Consider the following 19,132-nt stretch of genomic DNA (forward strand, 5'->3'; position numbering starts at 1 on the left):
TGCTGCTGCCCATCTTAATAATTTTGTTGAACTTTGTGAAATGCAAAAGTATAAGGATGTAGATGGTGATATTATAAAATTAAAATTGTTTCCTTTCTCCTTAAGAGGAAGAGCTAAGGATTGGTTGCTATCTCTGCCTAGAAATAGTATTGATTCATGGACTAAATGTAAGGATGCTTTTATTGGTAGATATTATCCTCCCGCTAAAATTATATCTTTGAGAAGTAGCATAATGAATTTCAAGCAATTAGATAATGAACATGTTGCTCAAGCATGGGAGAGAATGAAATCTTTGGCAAAGAATTGCCCAACCCATGGACTAACTACTTGGATGATCATCCAAACCTTTTATGCAGGACTGAATTTTTCTTCGCGGAACCTATTGGATTCAGCTGCTGGAGGTACCTTTATGTCCATTACTTTGGGGCGGCAACAAAGCTTCTTGATGATATGATGATAAATTACTCTGAATGGCACACGGAAAGAGCTCCACAAGGTAAGAAGGTAAATTATGTTGAAGAAACCTCCTCCTTGAGTGATAAGATTGATGCTATTATGTCTATGCTTGTGAATGGTAGATCTAATGTTGATCCTAATAATGTTCCTTTAGCTTCATTGGTTGCCCAAGAAGAACATGTTGATGTGAATTTCATTAAAAGTAATAATTTCAACAACAATGCTTATAGGAATAATTCTGGTAACAACTATAGGCCATATCCTTCTGCTAATGGTAATAGTTATTCTTATGGTAGATATGAGGAAAAGATGCTAGAAATTGAAAGATCTACTAAGAGATTTATGCAATCACAATATGAGCAAAATCAATTGTTTACTAAGACTATGAATGAACAATCTACCTTGTTGAAAAATATAGGAAATCAACTTGAAAATTTGAATATGGAGATTTCGGGTTTGCAAACTAAGATTTCAAATGCTGAAAACCGAATCTCATACATGTCTGCGTCACAATCCTCCTTAATTAATAAAATGGCTGCTAAACCTGAGGATATTGATAATAAAATTGTTACTACAGCAAATGCCATCCAAGTTCGAATTAATGAGAATATTAGATTGATGGCTGAATTGCATGCTAGGTGGGAAAGAGAAGAAAATGAAAAACTAGCTAACGAGAATAATGTAGCTAAAGTTTGGACAATTACCACCACTAGTAATGATAATGCTTCACATGTTGCTACACCCCCTACTATCAATGGTAAAATAATTGGTGTTGGCAATGTTTCTACTCCTAGTGCAAAGCGTGCAAAATTTCCTGAAACTGCTAAAACTGCTGAACCGCTTGTGATAAAACTGCTGAAATTTTTCAAAATGTTGGGGACAATGATCCCATTGCTGTAGGTCATAATGGTTTAGATTTTGATGATTGTCACATCTCTCGAAGTTATAAAGTTCTTACAAAAACTTGCTAAAAGTCCCAATGCTAGTGCTATAAATTTGGCCTTTACAAAACATATTACAAATGCTCTCATAAAAGCTAGAGAAGAGAAACTAAAACTTGAAACTTCTATTCCTAGGAAGTTAGAAGATGGTTGGGAGCCCATCATTAAGATGAGGGTCAATGATTTTGATTGTAATGCTTTATGTGATCTTGGTGCAAGTATTTCTGTTATGCCTAAGAAAATCTATGATATGCTTGACTTGCCACCATTGAAAAATTGTTATTTGGATGTTAATCTTGCTGATAATGCTATAAAGAAACCTTTGGGGAGGATTGATAATGTTCGTAATATGGTTAACAATAACCTTGTCCCCGTTGATTTTGTTGTCTTGGATATTGAATGCAATGCATCTTGTCCCATTATATTGGGAAGACCTTTTCTTCGAACTGTTGGTGCTACCATTGGTATGAAGGAAGGTAATATTAAATATCAATTTCCTCTTAAGAAAGGTATGGAACACTTACCTAGAAAGAGAATGAAGTTACCTTATGATTCTATTATTAGAACAAATTATGATGTTGATGCTTCGTCTCTTGATAATACTTGATTCACACTTTCTGCGTCTAGCTGAAAGGCGTTAAAGAAAACCGCTTATGGGAGACAACCCATTATTTTACTTCCGCACTTTTGTTTTATATTTGAGTCTTGGAAGTTGTTACTACTGTAGCAACCTCTCCTTATCTTTATTTTATTGCATTGTTGTGCCAAGTAAAGTCTTTGATAGTAAAGTCAATACTAGATTTGGATTACTCGCGTAGAAACAAGATTTCTTGTCTGTCACGAATTTGGGCAGGGTTCTCTCGTAGGTAACTCAGAAAAATCTGCCAATTTACGTGCGTGATCCTCGATATGTACGCAACTTTCATTCCATTTGGGAATTTTCATCCGACCAAGTCTAGTGCCTCTAAAAATTCGTCTTTACGGACTGTTCCGTTTTGACAGATTCTGCCTTTTATTTCGCATTGCCTGTTTTGCTATGTTTGATGGATTTCTTTGTTCCATTAACTTTCAGTAGCTTTGTGCAATGTCCAGAAGTGTTAAGAATAATTATGCCACCTCTGAATATATGAATTTTCAACTATGCACTAACCCTCTAATGAGATTGTTTTGAGTTTGGTGTGGAGGAAGTTTTCAAGGGTCAAGAGAGGAGGATGATACAATATGATCAAGAAGAGTGAAAGGTCTAAGCTTGGGGATGCCTCCGTGGTTCATCCCTGCATATTTTAAGAAGACCCAAGCGTCTAAGCTTGGGGATGCCCAAGGCATCCCTTCTTCATCGACAACTTATCAGGTCACCTCTAGTGAAACTATATTTTTATTCCGTCACATCTTATGTGCTTTACTTGGAGCGTTTGTTTGTTTTTTATTTTTGTTTTTGTTTGAATAAAATCGGATCCTAGCATTCCTTGTTTCGGAGAGAGACACGCTCTGCTGTTTCGTATGAACACATGTGTTCTTAGCTTTATTCTTAATGTTCATTGCGAAGGTTGAACTACTTCATTCATTGTTATATGGTTGGAAACAGAAAATGCTGCATGTGGTAAATGGTATAATGTCTTGAATAATGTGATACTTGGCAATTGTTGTGCTCATATAGATCATGTTTAAGCTCTTGCATCATGTATTTTGCACCCATTAATGAAGAACTACATAGAGCTTGTTAAAATTTGGTTTGCATGATTGGTTTCTCTAGAGTCTAGATATTTTCTGGTTAAGGTGTTTGAACAACAAGGAGACAATATAAAGTCTTATAATACTTACAATATGTTCATATGTGAGCTTTGCTGCACCTTTTATACTTGAGTTTGCTTCAAACAACCTTGCTAGCCTAGCCTTGTATTGAGAGGAATTCTTCTCGTGCATCCAAATCCTTGAGCCAAAAACCATGCCATTTGTGTCCACCATACCTACCTACTACATGGTATTTCTCTGCCATTCCAAAGTACATTACTTGAGTGCTACCTTTAAAATTCTATTCTTTGCCTTTGCAATATATAGCTCATGGGAAAATAGCCTTAAAAACTATTGCGGTGAAGAATATGTACTTATGTGTCTTATTTCTTAATAAGTTGCTTGTTGAGCGGTAACCATGTTTCTGGGGACGCCATCAACTATTACACCTTTGTTGAATATCATGTGAGTTGCTATGCATGTTCGTCTTGTCTGAAGTAAGGGTGATTTTCATGATCAAATGGTTTGAGTATGCATATTGTTAGAGAAGAACATTGGGCCGCTAACTAAAGCCATGATTCATGGTGGAAGTTTCGAGTTTGGACAATCAATCCTCAATCTCTTATGAGAATTTTATACGTTGTCGAATGCTTATGCATTAAAGAGGAGTCCATTATCTCGTTGTCTATGTTGTCCCGGTATGGATGTCTAAGTTGAGAATAATCAAAAGCGAGAAATCCAATGCGAGCTTTCTCCTTAGACCTTTGTACAGGCGGCATAGAGGTACCCCTTTGTGACACTTGGTTGAAACATATGCTATGCAATGATAATCCATGTTAATCCAAGCTAATTAGGACAAGGTGCGAGCACTATTGGTATACTATGCATGAGGCTTGCAACTTATAGGATGTCTTATACATAACACATATGCTTTATTACTACCGTTGACAAAATTGTTTCTATGTTTTTAAAATGAAAAGCTCTAGCACAAAAATAGTAATCCATGCTTCCCTCTGCGAAGGGCCTATCTTTTACTTTATTGTTGAGTCAGTTTACCTATTCTTTCTATCCCAGAAGCAAACACTTGTATCAATTGTGTGCATTGATTCTTACATGTTTACCTATTGCACTTGTTATATTACTTTGTGTTGACAATTATCCATGAGATATATATGTTGAAGTTGAAAGCAACCGCTGAAACTTATATCTTCCTTTGTGTTGCTTCAATGCCTTTACTTTGAATTTATTGCTTTATGAGTAACTCTTATGCAAGTCTTATTGATGCTTGTCTTGAAAGTATTATTCATGAAAAGTCTTTGCTATATGATTCATTTGTTTACTCATTATCTTCATCATTGTTTCGAATCGCTGCATTCATCTCATATGCTTTACAATAGTATTGATCAAGATTATGATAGCATGTCACTTCGAAATTATCTTTGTTATCGTTTACCTACTCGAGGGCGAGTAGGAACTAAGCTTAGGGATGCTTGATACGTCCCAAACGTATCTATAATTTCTTATGTTCCATGCTACTTTTATGATGATACTCACATGTTTTATACACATTATATGTCATTATTATGCATTTTCCGGCACTAACCTATTGACGAGATGCCGAAGAGCCGATTGTTGTTTTCTGCTGTTTTTGGTTTCAGAAATCCTACAAAGGAAATATTCTCGGAATTGGACGAAATCAACGCCCAGGGGCCTATTTTTCCACGAAGCTTCCAGAAGACCGAGGGAGATACGAACTGGGGCCACGAGGTGGCGACACACCAGGGCAGCGCGGCCCAGGTCCTGGCCGCGTGGCCCTAGTGTGTGGGCCCCCCGTGACGCCCCCTGACCTACCCTTCCGCCTACTTAAAGCCTTCGTCGCGAAACCCCCAGTACCGAGAGCCACGATACGGAAAACCTTACTGAGACGCCGCCGCCGCCAATCCCATCTCGGGGGATTCAGGAGATCGCCTCCGGCACTCTGCCGGAGAGGGGAATCATCTCCCGGAGGTCTCTTCATCGCCATGAACGCCTCCGGATCGATGTGTGAGTAGTTCACCCCTGGACTATGGGTCCATAGCAGTAGCTAGATGGTTGTCTTCTCCTCATTGGGCTATCATGTTAGATCTTGTGAGCTGCCTATCATGATCAGGATCATCTATTTGTAATGCTACATGTTGTGTTTGTTGGGATCCGATGAATATTGAATACTATGTCAAGTTGATTATCAATCTATCATATATGTTGTTTATGTTCTTGCATGCTCTCCGTTGCTAGTAGAGGCTCTGGCCAAGTTGATACTTGTGACTCCAAGAGGGAGTATTTATGCTCGATAGTGGGTTCATGCCTCCATTGAAGCTGGGACAGTGACAGAAAGTTCTAAGGTTGTGGATGTGCTGTTGCCACTAGGGATAAAACATCAATGCTTTGTCTAAGGATATTTGTGTTGATTACATTACGCACCATACTTAATGCAATTGTCTCGTTGTTTGCAACTTAATACTCGGAAGGGGTTCGGATGATAACTTCGAAGGTGGACTTTTTAGGCATAGATGCATGCTTGGATAGCGGTCTATGTACTTTGTCGTAATGCCCTGATTAAATCTCATAGTACTCATCATGATATATGTATGTGCATTGTTATGCCTTCTTTATTTGTCAATTGCCCAACTGTAATTTGTTCACCCAACATGCTACTTATCTTATGGGAGAGACACCACTAGTGAACTGTGGACCCCGGTCCAATTCTTTACATCTGAAATACAATCTACTGCAATTGTTCTTTATTGTTCTTCGCAAACAAACATCATCATCCACACTATACATCTAATCCTTTGTTTACAGCAAGCCGGTGAGATTGACAACCTCACTGTTACGTTGGGGCAAAGTACTTTGATTGTGTTGTGCAGGTTCCACGTTGGCGCCGGAATCCCTGGTGTTGCGCCGCACTACACTCCGCCACCAACAACCTTCACGTGTTCCTTGACTCCTACTGGTTCGATAACCTTGGTTTCTTACTGAGTGAAACTTGCTGTTGTACGCATCACACCTTCCTCTTGGGGTTCCCAGCGGACGTGTGTCTCACGCGCCATCAGCCAACAGAAGTTCACCGGGACCACTAGAAGTGGAAGACCAACGGTGCCAGCTCGCGTTACGCGGACGACGACACAGGTGGAGTTGGAGGTGGAGGTGTAGGTGGAGGTGGAGGTGGAGGTGGAGGACGATGTGGAGGTGGAGGACGTGGTGGAGGTGGAGGACGAGGTGGAGGTGGAGGTGGAGGACGAGGACGAGGTGGAGGTGGAGGACGAGGACGAGGTGGAGGTGGACCTTTCCTTGGTGACATACCCTCTGCTTCAGGCGACGTGGCTTCCCAGTCCGCTCACACACAGTCTACTGAGGGGGAGATGGAGGTGGTGACGAGGGAACACCTCGGCAATGCCTACGTATTGTAGACTTGGGTTTCGGGAGAGAGCGACGATGGAGATTCCGGGGGGAGATTAGGCACACGACGTACCCAGCTTCGGGTCCCCTCGGTGGAGGATCCCTACGTGCTGCTAGCAATCCACTATATGATCATAGATATATTTACAGGGTGCCGCCATAGGCGGAGCTATGTTGTCTATATTCTGTCTATCTGTTGGCCTATATCTTTTCGGGTGCCCTGGCTAGCTTTATATATGCAACCAGCCTAGGGTTTTACAAGAGTCCTAGTCGACTACTTCTTCGGGTCGCCTTGTTGGGCCTTCTCCATATTGGGCCGAGCCGATCCAGGTATACCAATAATGGGTACCCGAAGGGTATACCCATGTCAGGTGGAGATGGAGGTGGAGATGGGGGTGGAGGGGCAGGACGAGGAGGCGGAGAGGGAGATGGCGCCGAAGAAGTTGCGCATTCGTGGTGAAGCGCAAGTCCCTGATGAGAGGAGGGAGCCTACTAGCCATGAAGCGAAAGCCCTCATCATCCCGAACGACAAAGAGTAAGTTTAATTTTGAACATGTAGATTCATTTTGCTATGTACTAATGTTTTCATTATTGTGCATAACTGATTGGCATACTAATGTTTTGATTATTGTGCAGCAATTGGACATATGACAAGGGGGTTCGCCAGCCGTCGAGCATGCTTGGAGCTCTTATTAGGCAGTATTGGTCGGGCTTTTACACTCCGGTCCCCGGCGGCGAGAAGAAGCTAGCCGACACTTGGGCGGACTATGAGGCAGCTCCTTGCCCGGGCTTTGGGAAAGCTTCTGACGCCGTGTACAACAAGTTTTGGGTAAAGCATGCTTCTCAAGTTTACTTCATAGTTGATGACCCCACTATGCTAACTCATGCCTCTCTCACAATTATTTTTATGCATGATTGCAGGCCCATTATAGGGTGCCTAATGATATGGTTGAGCATGGGAAGGCAATACTGACTAGGGCTTGTCAGAGGTTGACACGGCAACAGTGGTACAATCAGAAGCATACCTGCATCGGGCACTTCAAGGCTGAGCAGGGCATGAGGTCAAGAAAGCTGACAATATCAGGGACGATACACAGTCGACGAGGGATGATTACATGAAGGTAAGTAAATTGTCAATGAGATTCTATGTTGCTGCATAGTTGGGATTGCATTATGTGTTCTTCAAATGAGTTTTGGCTTTTCAGGTTATGCCCCTATGGTGCGAAAATGCGGAAGACGCATTTGAGGCGTTGGTAGCGAGGTGGGTTGGCGAAGACGCCGACTTCAACGCCAAGAGTGCGCGCAACAAGGCAAACTGTGGCACCGGAGGAACACACAGTGCAGGAAGCCGCAGCACTGAGCGCTACAGGAAGCACAAGGTACATATATACATGGAACAACTTGCATTTACTTCCCCTCATATTACTACTTGATACACATACCATTTCTTTTTCCGTGCAGGAGGCGGAACTCGGGGAGCCTCTCACCGAGGTGGGAGGGTGGCAGAAGATGAAGCTGAAGTAGCTCGATCCGAGCCAGCCTCAGCCCTCGCTGCCCGAGTACTTCGGCTATGCCGAAGAGGAGTTGGAGAAGTACTGCTCGGCGTTCAAGGGTCTTCATCCGGAGGTGGATGATCCTATTGAGCAGGAGACCGACTTGACGACGATTATGGTGGCGGGGCGCGGCGCGGAGCATGGCCGTACGAAGCTTCTTAGTGGGGTGATCAAGCCGCAGAGGACCCTCACGCAGATCAGGTCTACCCTCACCGCCGGCGACCCACCGATCGCGCCTCCTCCACACCGTCGTACCGATGTAAGTTTTCTCATTTTCATCTTCTTTCCAACATTCATTCCTGAATGGCTAAATTGACGTGACTCCTTTTCTTGGAAATTATAGGCTAACTTTGAGGCCGCCTACACGGCCACTTATGATAAGTATTTGACGGTTGTAGCAGACTGGGACCTCAAGAGAGCGGCTTGGGAAGAGTACCAGGAGGCGACGAGTCGTGTAAGTTCCAATCTTTTATGGTTCAAAGACATGACAAGTCCCACCTCCCCTTTTTTTATATCTGCAGCGCTTGACATCTAAACTATCTTGCAGGCGCTCAGGACGTTCTTCTTGACTGGAGAGAGGATCGCACTTCCGGAAGAGGAGCCAGCTAGGCCGGGGCCGACTCCAGTGTGCCCATCGAGGGAAGCTTTCGCAGCCACATACTACGCACGGACTCCGGTAAGTCCTGTGCCTAACCATTGTCTAAGATGCTTTCACCGCTTTCCTTTCGCATGTCTAAGATGCTAACTCTTGTCAAACATGTAGGGCACGGGAAGTTCGCGGAACCGACCCTCTCCTGGTTCATCGCACGAGGGCACACCGATGCACCCCGACCGCCATTCTCCCGGTGCTTCAGGGTTTTCTCCTGCTGGCGATGGTACAGGCCATGGTTCTACTTCGGTCTACCTCGACAAAGGCCGGACGCCTGAATTTACGAGTCATGAACTTGGTTGGACCCCCTGATCTTAGTTTCCCTTAGCTAGGTGTCTAGCGGGTGTGCGTCGATCGTGTGTGCCATGTGTCGACGATGTATGATGATCGTGTGTGTTATATGTGTTGATGTGACATGCTACATATTTGTATGACGATGATGTTGTTGCTACTCCCTCCTTCTCTTAGCTTAGGGCGTAAATATTCGAGCACGGTTATTAAGGAGAGGCATGCAAATTAGTTTTTGGCCGGTCCTGCCCGTATTAAATAGCTAGCACGGTTGATATCCCTCTCACTGATTCCTTGCATGCACCTCCTAAATTCAAGGCCAGCCACGCACAACTAACCAACGATAATTACAGCCATGCGCACCCAATCACTACCTGCGCTGCCTCCTTGTTTCCAGGCCTAGTGAGGGGTAAATTTGACAAGTTATTGTTTCTACTCCATGCGCGCCTTAAGCTGTGATCAAAAAACGAAAAAAATTATACGCCCTAAGCTAAGAGAAGGAGGGAGTACATTTGATATGATGACGATGATTATGGTGTCGTGATGATGTTCATGTTATTACTGCTATTTTACTGCTATATTATTGCTATTTGTGTTGTCCTGTGCTGGGCTGGGCGGCAATTGGGGAAACCAAATGGCAGTGTTGCCGTCGGCACAGCCCCCTGACCGTGCCAAATGGCAGGAGCTATGCCGTCGGCACAGAATGGTGGCAGCAGCTGAGCAGGCGGAGCGCCTGGCGACGCGGCTGGGCCGATGGACCTGGGCCGACGGCATAGCCGTCGGCACAGGAAAAGGGGCGTGGACGCGTGGCAGCCCCTGGCCGTCCGAGCACAGCCGCTGGGCCGACGGCTTGGCCGTCGGCACAGCACCCTTCCTGGCCTAACGGCCGTTAGACGCTCCGCGGGCCCCACGCGGACTGTGCCGACGGCGTTGTCTGACCGTCGGGCTGGATTCTGTGCCGACGGCGAAGGCTGTGCCGACGGCGCCAGGGTCTGTGCCGAGGCGATATTGTGCCGACAGCGGTGTGCCGACAGCAGCCGTCGGCACAGGCCTGGGCCGACGGCAGCGTACCCTCTGCCGACGGCTGCCGGCCGTCGGCCCCGCGGCGGGTTCCTGTATTGCGTGCGTAAGCTTCAATCACGTGAATCAAAGAATATCTATATCAAAAATATATCCATAAGGATCTGAATCGTCCAATGATCCTATAAAATTCCTTCAACGAAAGAGCCCTGATTGCTTGCGAGAAAGAAGAGGAAAATAAATCATAATAACAAGTAAACGCAAGCTCACAAATTTCCGAATTTTATTTTCAGACCTCTAAATGGTTATCAACTCTAGCAGGTTAAATGAACTCTTTCATATCAGAATTTTTTTACATGATATGGTAATTTAGCCCCAAAAATCCATAAGTTCTGGACAGTTGTGAGAAACAGTTTGGTTGGGCCGCCGGGGGAATGACGTATTCGCTTTCGGAGACAGTTTGGTCTCCCGGAAGCGGTGGCGCTTTGGGTTGACACAAGGGATGACGAAGTGTCTTGGTCGCTGGATGCTTCGGGTGTCTACCCAACGAGATCTATTTACCTTAATTTATCGCAGGGGGTGAGGGCCACGCACTTCAAGGATATGTGGAGTACCATGGGGTCCACCCAAGAAAAGGTTTTTCTATGGCAGCTTATCAGGGGTAGGCTGCCATCATCAGAGTAGGCGGCGAAGCGTCGTGGTCCATCTAATGGAAACTCTGCGCTCTGTGATTGCAATCACATCTTCTTCTCATGACCCATCGCCTGCTTTGTTTGGGTATGGGTTAGGGATCTCTTGCAATGTGCTTGGAACCAAATAGGTGCTGGCAATTTCATTGCATTGGCAAAAAGTGTTTGGGGGCCCCTTTGTAGATTAGTTTGGTTCACGAATGCAGTGTGGTGCTAGATGTTGTGGATCATTCATAATAAACTAACCATAGATGAGAAGATGATTGGAAATCTGGCTGATGTGTTCTCCAAATGTCCATTCATATGCAGTGTTGGAGGGTTCTGATCAGACCGAAGGACCAGGCGTTGCTGGACGAGGCCATGCAGTGAGGAGGCTGCACGCACATAGTTTACTAGATCTTGAGTATGCCATAGTTTATCCTAGTGTGCTACATGTGGCATTAGTTTTCCACATGCTACCGCGATGTGTGTGTAATCCCGGGAGGATCGTGCTATTGTAGACTTTGTATGATGTGTGTTTGTGTGTACTTATATCAGACTTTGTATGTGTGCTGCCATTCGTGGCTTTATTTATAAATCCATACCATAGGCCTTATGTTTAATTTAAAGCGTGTACAATCCAGGCTATGTCCATGTTCGCATCGGAACTAGCGCATACTTAGCGTGAACATAGCGAGGTCATTCTGCAGTGTCGCTATGTAGAGCCATAACGGTTGGATTTATGGGCCCCTTTATAAGATGGTCTTCTTCCCCCAAACCAACCACCGCTCTCATTGGCTTTCTTCCACCATTGTTGGAACTCAAACTCTTGATTCCTCTAGATTTCCCGCTCAAATCTGTATACTTTCGAGGGGATTAAAATAGGATACCTAGATCTACACTTCTACCAAGAAAAAGTTGAATCCTCCTTGAGTTCATTGAGATCTTGTTACTCTAGGGTTTGAGGAACCCTAGGCTGTTAGGGTTGCCCAGAAGCTGAATGTGCGTGGAATCACTCCGGGAAGTTTGTAGGTGTGTGAGGATCACCTCAAGATCCCGATTGTGGAAGTGATGTCACTAAATTTGGAGGGCTCAAGGGTTCTCACTTGGTTTGGAAAGCGCAATGGAGAATATGGCTAGATCCGTGAGAGACGTACGGGCTTGATTTACCCTAACCTCTCAAACAGAGATAAGAGTCGGCCCAAGAACTTGAATTTCGGGTACATTGCCGTGTCTTTGTCTCCCTCTACTTTAGGTTATTTATATTCTTGCATTTACCTTTTTTTTTGTTATATATTACATCATATAGGATTGTTCACCTAGTTGTTCTGGGGTCACTTTGTTTATCCCAACTATCTATGAAACCAACTAATTTGGTTAAAATTTGTAGTCTCCTATTCAGATACCTCTCCACCTCTAGGCGCCATCTTTGATTCTTCACCTTACATGTGGGAACACAAATGTGGACGGTTGATAACAAGGATTTTAAATTACATGTGTGAATTAGATTGTAATTTAAATTACCTGTCTCGTCACGATAAAATAAAAGGGTCACCACCAGCAAGCGAAGAACACCGACCGTTGTGATTTCTCTGTTTACCGTGAAAATAGCGTGGAGACGCGACTCATGCCAAAAATACGTCCAACAAGAACGGCACGTCTCCACCAGCCAGCCCGTTCTCGTGCCACATGTTGCTGCCTTTTTCATCGGTTGAGGAGGTGTGCAAGACGATGCCAGCCTCGGCAAGGCGAAACATAATGGGGTTTTAGGGTATGTTTGGATCTCTACCAAAGGATACCCTACCAATTTTTTGGCCAGGGCGAAAAGATTGGTTCTTCTTTGCATAGTTGTCAATTTTTTGGCTTGCCAATGCTCCGCTATCAAGTCTAGTTCATTTTTAGCTAATTTTGTTCAATTTGTAGCCAAAAAATAGCTCAACTAAATATTAGCTGGCCAAAATTTTGGTAGGACAATCTTGGACATAAAACAAATAGTGTACACTAAAAACCCCAAGAGGGGGATGAGGTGCTGACTGAACGGGCCAGGCTCCAAAGTAGCACGCGCATCCATACCACACAGCCTCTACAAAAAAGAACTCTCCCACGCCGACTTTCAATTCAGAAGTACGAGTACGAGGCTTTCCAATTTCCCCGCTTAATTCCGAGTCCGGAACGAACACGAACATATGATCCCAGCACAAAACTTCAGGGCCACGGCTGTGGGCAGAGTCTATAAAGACATACACGCGCGGCCCTCACCTTTGCACGCAAGCGAGAAACAACTAGTATTGGTTTCGATTTCTCATGAGAACTTAGAATAGCAAGGAGAAGTCGAAGTAGCAAAGCAGATGGCAGCCGGCATGGAGAGGTTCGTGGCCACGATGGTCTTCTGCGAGGCGCCGTTCGACGGCACCATGGCCCCCGCGGTTCCGGCCAGCGAGGATAAGGGCAAGGGAGCTGACGACGGCATCACGGCCACAGAGGTGGCGTCCGCGTTGCTGGAGGCGGCCAAGGAGTACTTCTTCTCCGGCGTCGCGTCGCCGGCGCCGGCACAGCGTGACGAGGATAGCGTGGCGCTCTTCTTCGAGGTTGCCGCTCTGGAGTAACTGGACTGGATCGATGTATGTGCTGAATTTCGCATACTATACTTGGTTCTTCTTTGTTGATCTGTAGTAGTCCATCGATCGGCTAAAGCTCCACTATTGATTTGTAATTGTATGTACTACTAGGTGCGTGACCTCGTTTATGCGACGAGGAACTGAGAGTATTAACTAGTCCTTTGTGATGGAGACATTTAAAACATTTTTTCTCCTTCGTGGATCGTTGGTATTTTTAGGATATAATATAATCAGACTTGAGGGCATCTCCAACTGAATGCGGTCTGCATTTCGAACACTGGAACTGTTTGTTTTTATCCGTTTGTGATTGCCCGCGGACCAGCCCGAGACCCATGCATGTTCCTTTGCGAGTGGCAGTACATCCAACGACGCCCTAATTTGGTCCGTGTGTAGGCAATTTTATCTAATTTATATATACGAATTTAACATTATAAACAATCCAAATATAGCAAAAATAATAGCAAGAGTCCAAGTTTTGCGCAAATGATAGCAAATTAAATAGCATTATAGGGTAGTTCAAATTTCAAAAGGAGATACACAAATAGAAGTGTGATCGAGTGAATCACACATCTGGATGAAAGGATCATAATCTTCTTCTCCAACCATGCCCGCTGAGTAGGATTCACGGCGTCGGTCCTCGGCGAGTAGGGCGAGCTCCAATTCCTTTTGCTTGTTGTGGGCATTGATCTCTTCACGACATCTTCCTTTTCCTAGGGCTTTCTCTTGTCCCTCTTCTTACTTGACACCTCTTTATTAGATAGAGATGTCTTGATCGTCTCCATGACTGCTTGCATGGAAGCCTTACGCTTTTCATTCAACTCGGAGCTAGTCCTCCCCCTCAGCCTCTTTGATGCGTTGGACGCATTTGGGGCGGCACAATCAATATCGGTGACTTGGGGCACCCCTCTGTTGGTGGATCAACGCCCACCTTTTTTGTGAGAGAGGCCTCACTCTGGTCACTCTGAAACGGGTGATCACCCAAGTGTGTGTGTGTGCTCATGAAGTAGTTCAAAATCTTCTCCAAAATGTGCCTCCCTTTTGTTGGGAACCCCAAATTGGATCTTATCCAATTTCCATTCAAGCTTCGCAAAGACACGCGTCTTCAAGTTCGGTGTATCCTCCAGTTCTTTTGGACCCTCCTTTAGCTTGGCGAGCGAGCTCGTCGTCGAACAAGGGCTCTTCTTCGGTATCTACCGGGCATGTTTGCGTGTCAACTTGTGTAGCATGTTGGGTCTTGGTGCCACCCCCTTCATTGATCATGGCTTCCGCTGTCGTCCATCTTTGCATCGATATCTTCGTACTGACCAAAAACCTTATATAAAAGGAGCCCCAATCACGATCTTGAAGCATGGCGAACCACGAAACAGAAACATCGAAATGGATGTTGCGGCAGTTTGTGTTTGATTCCTCTAGATTTTCCCGCTCAAATCCGTATATTTTTGGGAGGATTAAAATAGGATACCCAGATCTACACTTCTACCAAGAAAAAGTTGAATCCTCCGTTCATTGAGATCTTGTTGCTCTTGGGTTTGAGGAACCCTAGGCGATTAGGGTTGCCCAGAAGTTGCATGTGTGTGGAATCGTTCTGGGAAGTTCGTAAGTGTGTGAGGATCACCTCAAGATCCCGACTGTAGAACTGTTCTCTCTAAGTTTGGAGGGCTCAAGGGTTATCTCTTGGTTTGGAGAGCTCAAGGGAAAATATGGCTAGATCCATGAGAGATCGCGCGGGCTTGATTTACCATAACCTCTCCAACTAAGATTAGAGTTACCCCAAGAACTTGAATTTTGGGTAGATCACCGTGTCTTTGTATCCCTCCAATTTTGGCTATCTCTATCCTTACACTTACATTTTTTTTTTTGCTATACGCCCTCCATGGAGATCTCCGGTAGGGCTTCGCCGTAAGCGCTGCGGGAGAAGGAGGAGGAGGGAGAAGCTAGGGTTTGGGAGAGGGGGGGCTCTAGGGCGCCGGCCTCAAAGCCCCTTGGGTGGTGCGGCCAACTTGGTGGTTGGCCCCCTCCCTCTCTCCCTCATTATATAGGTGGAATCCCCCTAGGTTTTGCCCCAAAACCAATCTGAAGTCCAACTCCAAAACTGTCATATGGACGAAACCTAGAGGGACAGGGACTCTCCCTTTCCCCCTTTGCTTGGCCGGCCAAGGAGGTGGAGTTAACCATGGACTCCACCCTCCCACTTGGTTGGCTGGTTAGGGTTGGTGGAGTCCAACCGGGACTCCACCTTCCATGGTGATTTTTTCCGGAAGGTTCTAGAACATTCTAGCGCCTTTCATAAATGCACCGGATCATTTCCAAACTTGGAAAGTGACTTCCTATATATGAATCTTATTCTCCAGACCATTCCGGATCTCCTCGTGATGTCCTGGATCCCATCCGAGACTCCGAACAAAATTCGAACTCCATTCCATATTCTATATCTACTTAAAACGACACCAAACCTTAAGTGTGTCACCCTACGGTTCGTGAACTATGCAGACATGGTTGAGACTTCTCTCCGACCAATAACCAATATCGGGATCTGGAGATCCATAATGGCTCCCACACATTCAACGATAACTTAGTGATCGATTGAACCATTTACATACGATACCGATTCCCTTTGTCACGCGATACTTTACTTGTCCGAGGTTCGATCATCGGTATCACGATACCTTGTTCAACCTCGTCACCAACAAGTACTCTTTACTCGTACCGTGGCATATCATCTCTTGTGAACCAGTCACATGCTTGCAAGCTAATCAGACGACATTCCACCGAGAGGGTCCAGAGTATATCTATCCATCATCAGGATGGACAAATCCCACTCTTGATCCATATGTCTCAACTCACACTTTCCGAATACTTAATCCCATCTTTATAACCACCTATTTACGCAGTGGTGTTTGATGTAATCAAAGTACCCTTCCGGTATAAGTGATTTACATGATCTCATGGTCGAAGGACTAGGTAACTATGTATCGGAAGCTTATAGCAAACTGAACTTAATGGCGTGATCTTATGCTACGCTTATTTGGGTGTATGTCCATTATATCATTCATTCAATGACATAACCTTGTTATTAATAACATCCAATGTTCATGATCACGAAACCATGATCATCTATTAATCAACAAGCTAGTTGTTCAAGAGGCTTACTAGGGACTCCTTATTGTTTACATAACACACATGTATCAATGTTTCGGTTAATACAATTATAGCATGGTATGCAAACATTTATCATATACACAAAGATATATTATAATAACCACTTTATTATTGCCTCTTGGGCATATCTCCAACAATCGCGATCTTGAAGCATGGCGAACCACGAAACAGAAACATCGAAATGGATGTCGCGGCAGTTTGTGTTTGATTCCTCTAGATTTTCCCGCTCAAATCCGTATACTTTTGGGAGGATTAAAATAGGATACCTAGATCTACACTTCTACCAAGAAAAAGTTGAATCCTCCGTTCATTGAGATCTTGTTGCTCTTGGGTTTGAGGAACCCTAGGCGATTAGGGTTGCCCAGAAGCTGCATGTGTGTGGAATCGTTCCGGGAAGTTCGTAAGTGTGTGAGGATCACCTCAAGATCCCGACTGTAGAACTGCTCTCTCTAAGTTTGGAGGGCTCAAGGGTTGTCGCTTGGTTTGGAGAGCTCAAGGGAAAATATGGCTAGATCCATGAGAGATCGCGCGGGCTTGATTTACCATAACCTCTCCAACTAAGATTAGAGTTACCCCAAGAACTTGAATTTTGGGTAGATCACCGTGTCTTTGTATCCCTCCAACTTTGGCTATCTCTATCCTTACACTTACATATTTTTTTTGCTATACTCCCTCCGTCTAAAAATAAGTGTCTCATTTTTTTCTACCTATGGATGTATCTACGATTAAAATGAGTTTAGATATATCCGTATCTAGAAAAAATGAGACTTTACTTTAGGAAGAGGTAGTATATTACATCATGTAGGATTGTTCACCTAGTTGTTCTACGGTCACTTTATTTATCCGAACTATCTGCAAAACCAAAGAATTTGGTTAAATTTTGTAGTCGCCTATTGACATACCTCGCCACCTCTAGCTGACATCTGTTCTTCGCCTCACATGTGGGAACACAAATGTGGACAGTTGATGAAAAGGGTTTCAAATACATGTGTGAATTAGAATATTGTAATTGAAATTGACTGCTACGTCAAGATAAAATAAAATAAAAGGGTCACCACCAGCGAGTGAAGAACACCGACCATTATGCTTTCTCTACTTCCCGCGAAAATAGCTTGTCGCCGGTTTCATTAGTCGAAGAAGTGTACATGGCGATGCTAGCCTCGGCAAGATGGATCGTAATGGGCTTTATGGTGTGTTTGGATTGCTACCAAGGCATGTCCTACCAATTTTTCGGTCATGGCGGAAAGATAGGTTCTTGTTTGGATAGTTGTCAATTTTTTGGCTTGCCAATGCTCCACAATCAAGTATAGTTCATTTTTAGCCAATAATAGTCAACTTGACAAGAAATATCTCAACTAAGATATTAGCTAGCCATAATTTTGGTAAGGCGACGACGTGGGCTTAGCCCAGTGGTTGGGGTCGCAGTGGCGCACCCCAACGACCGGAGTTCGATTCCTGTCAGGGACGAATTTCGGAATTGTCACGCCAAGTCCCGCTTCTACTATATCAAAAAGTGTCTAATTCCTACTAGACACGGTTTCATAATTTTGGTAAGGCAATCTTGAGCATAAACAAAATACAGTAAACCCGAGGAGGGGACGAGGTTCTGGCTGAACGGGCCGGGCTCACAAGTAGCACGCGCATCCATACCACACAGCCCCTACAAACAAAACAAGAAAAAGAACAGGAACTCTCCCACGCCGACTTCCAATTCAGAAATACGCGGCTTTCCAATTTCCCCGCTTAATTCCGAGTCGGAGATGAACACGGCCACGGCTGTGTGCAGAGGCTATAAATACGTACACGCGCGGCTGTCAACTTTGCACGCAAGCGAGAAACAGCTATAGTATTGGTTTCGATTTCTCGTGAGAACTTAGAACAGCAAGGAGAGTCGAGGTAGCAAAGCAGATAGCAGCCGGCATGGAGAGGTTCGTGGCCACGATGGTCTTCTGCGAGGCGCCGTTCGACGGCACCATGGCCCCCGCGGTTCCGGCCAGCGAGGACAAGGGCAAGGGAGCTGACGACGGCATCACGGCCACGGAGGTGGCGTCCGCGTTGCTGGAGGCGGCCAAGGAGTACTTCTTCTCCGGCGTCGCGTCGCCGGCGCCGGCACAGCGTGACGAGGATAGCGTGGCGCTCTTCTTCGAGGTTGCCGCTCTGGAGTAACTGGACTGGATCGATGCATGTGCTGAAATTTCGCGTACTTTATTTTTCTTTTGTTGACCTGTAGAAGCAGTACATCGATGGGCTAAAGCTCCTCTCAAACAGAGTAGGAGTATAGTACTCTAGGTGCATGTCTCAGTTTACGTGACGAGGAACTGAGATTATTAATTGGTCCTTTGTGATAAAGGTATCTAAAACACGTTTCGTCTTCATGGATCGTTGCTATTTTTAGGATGTGAATATAATCCGACTCGAGTCGATTTTAGTGTCCATTTGATTCATAAGATTTCTCTAACTCAGTAAACGCTCTGCAAGTTAGGGAAACTCCAAAAATAACAACAAAAACCGTTTGACATGCACCAGAAAAAACAAATAAATTATACCCAGAGATTTGAGTGGATTGAAAATTCCCTGCAACATATTGTACAATCGATCCTTAAGGCGAGCT

Source organism: Lolium rigidum, chromosome 1 (assembly GCF_022539505.1).
Source record: "Lolium rigidum isolate FL_2022 chromosome 1, APGP_CSIRO_Lrig_0.1, whole genome shotgun sequence".
Taxonomy (NCBI): Eukaryota; Viridiplantae; Streptophyta; class Magnoliopsida; order Poales; family Poaceae; genus Lolium; species Lolium rigidum.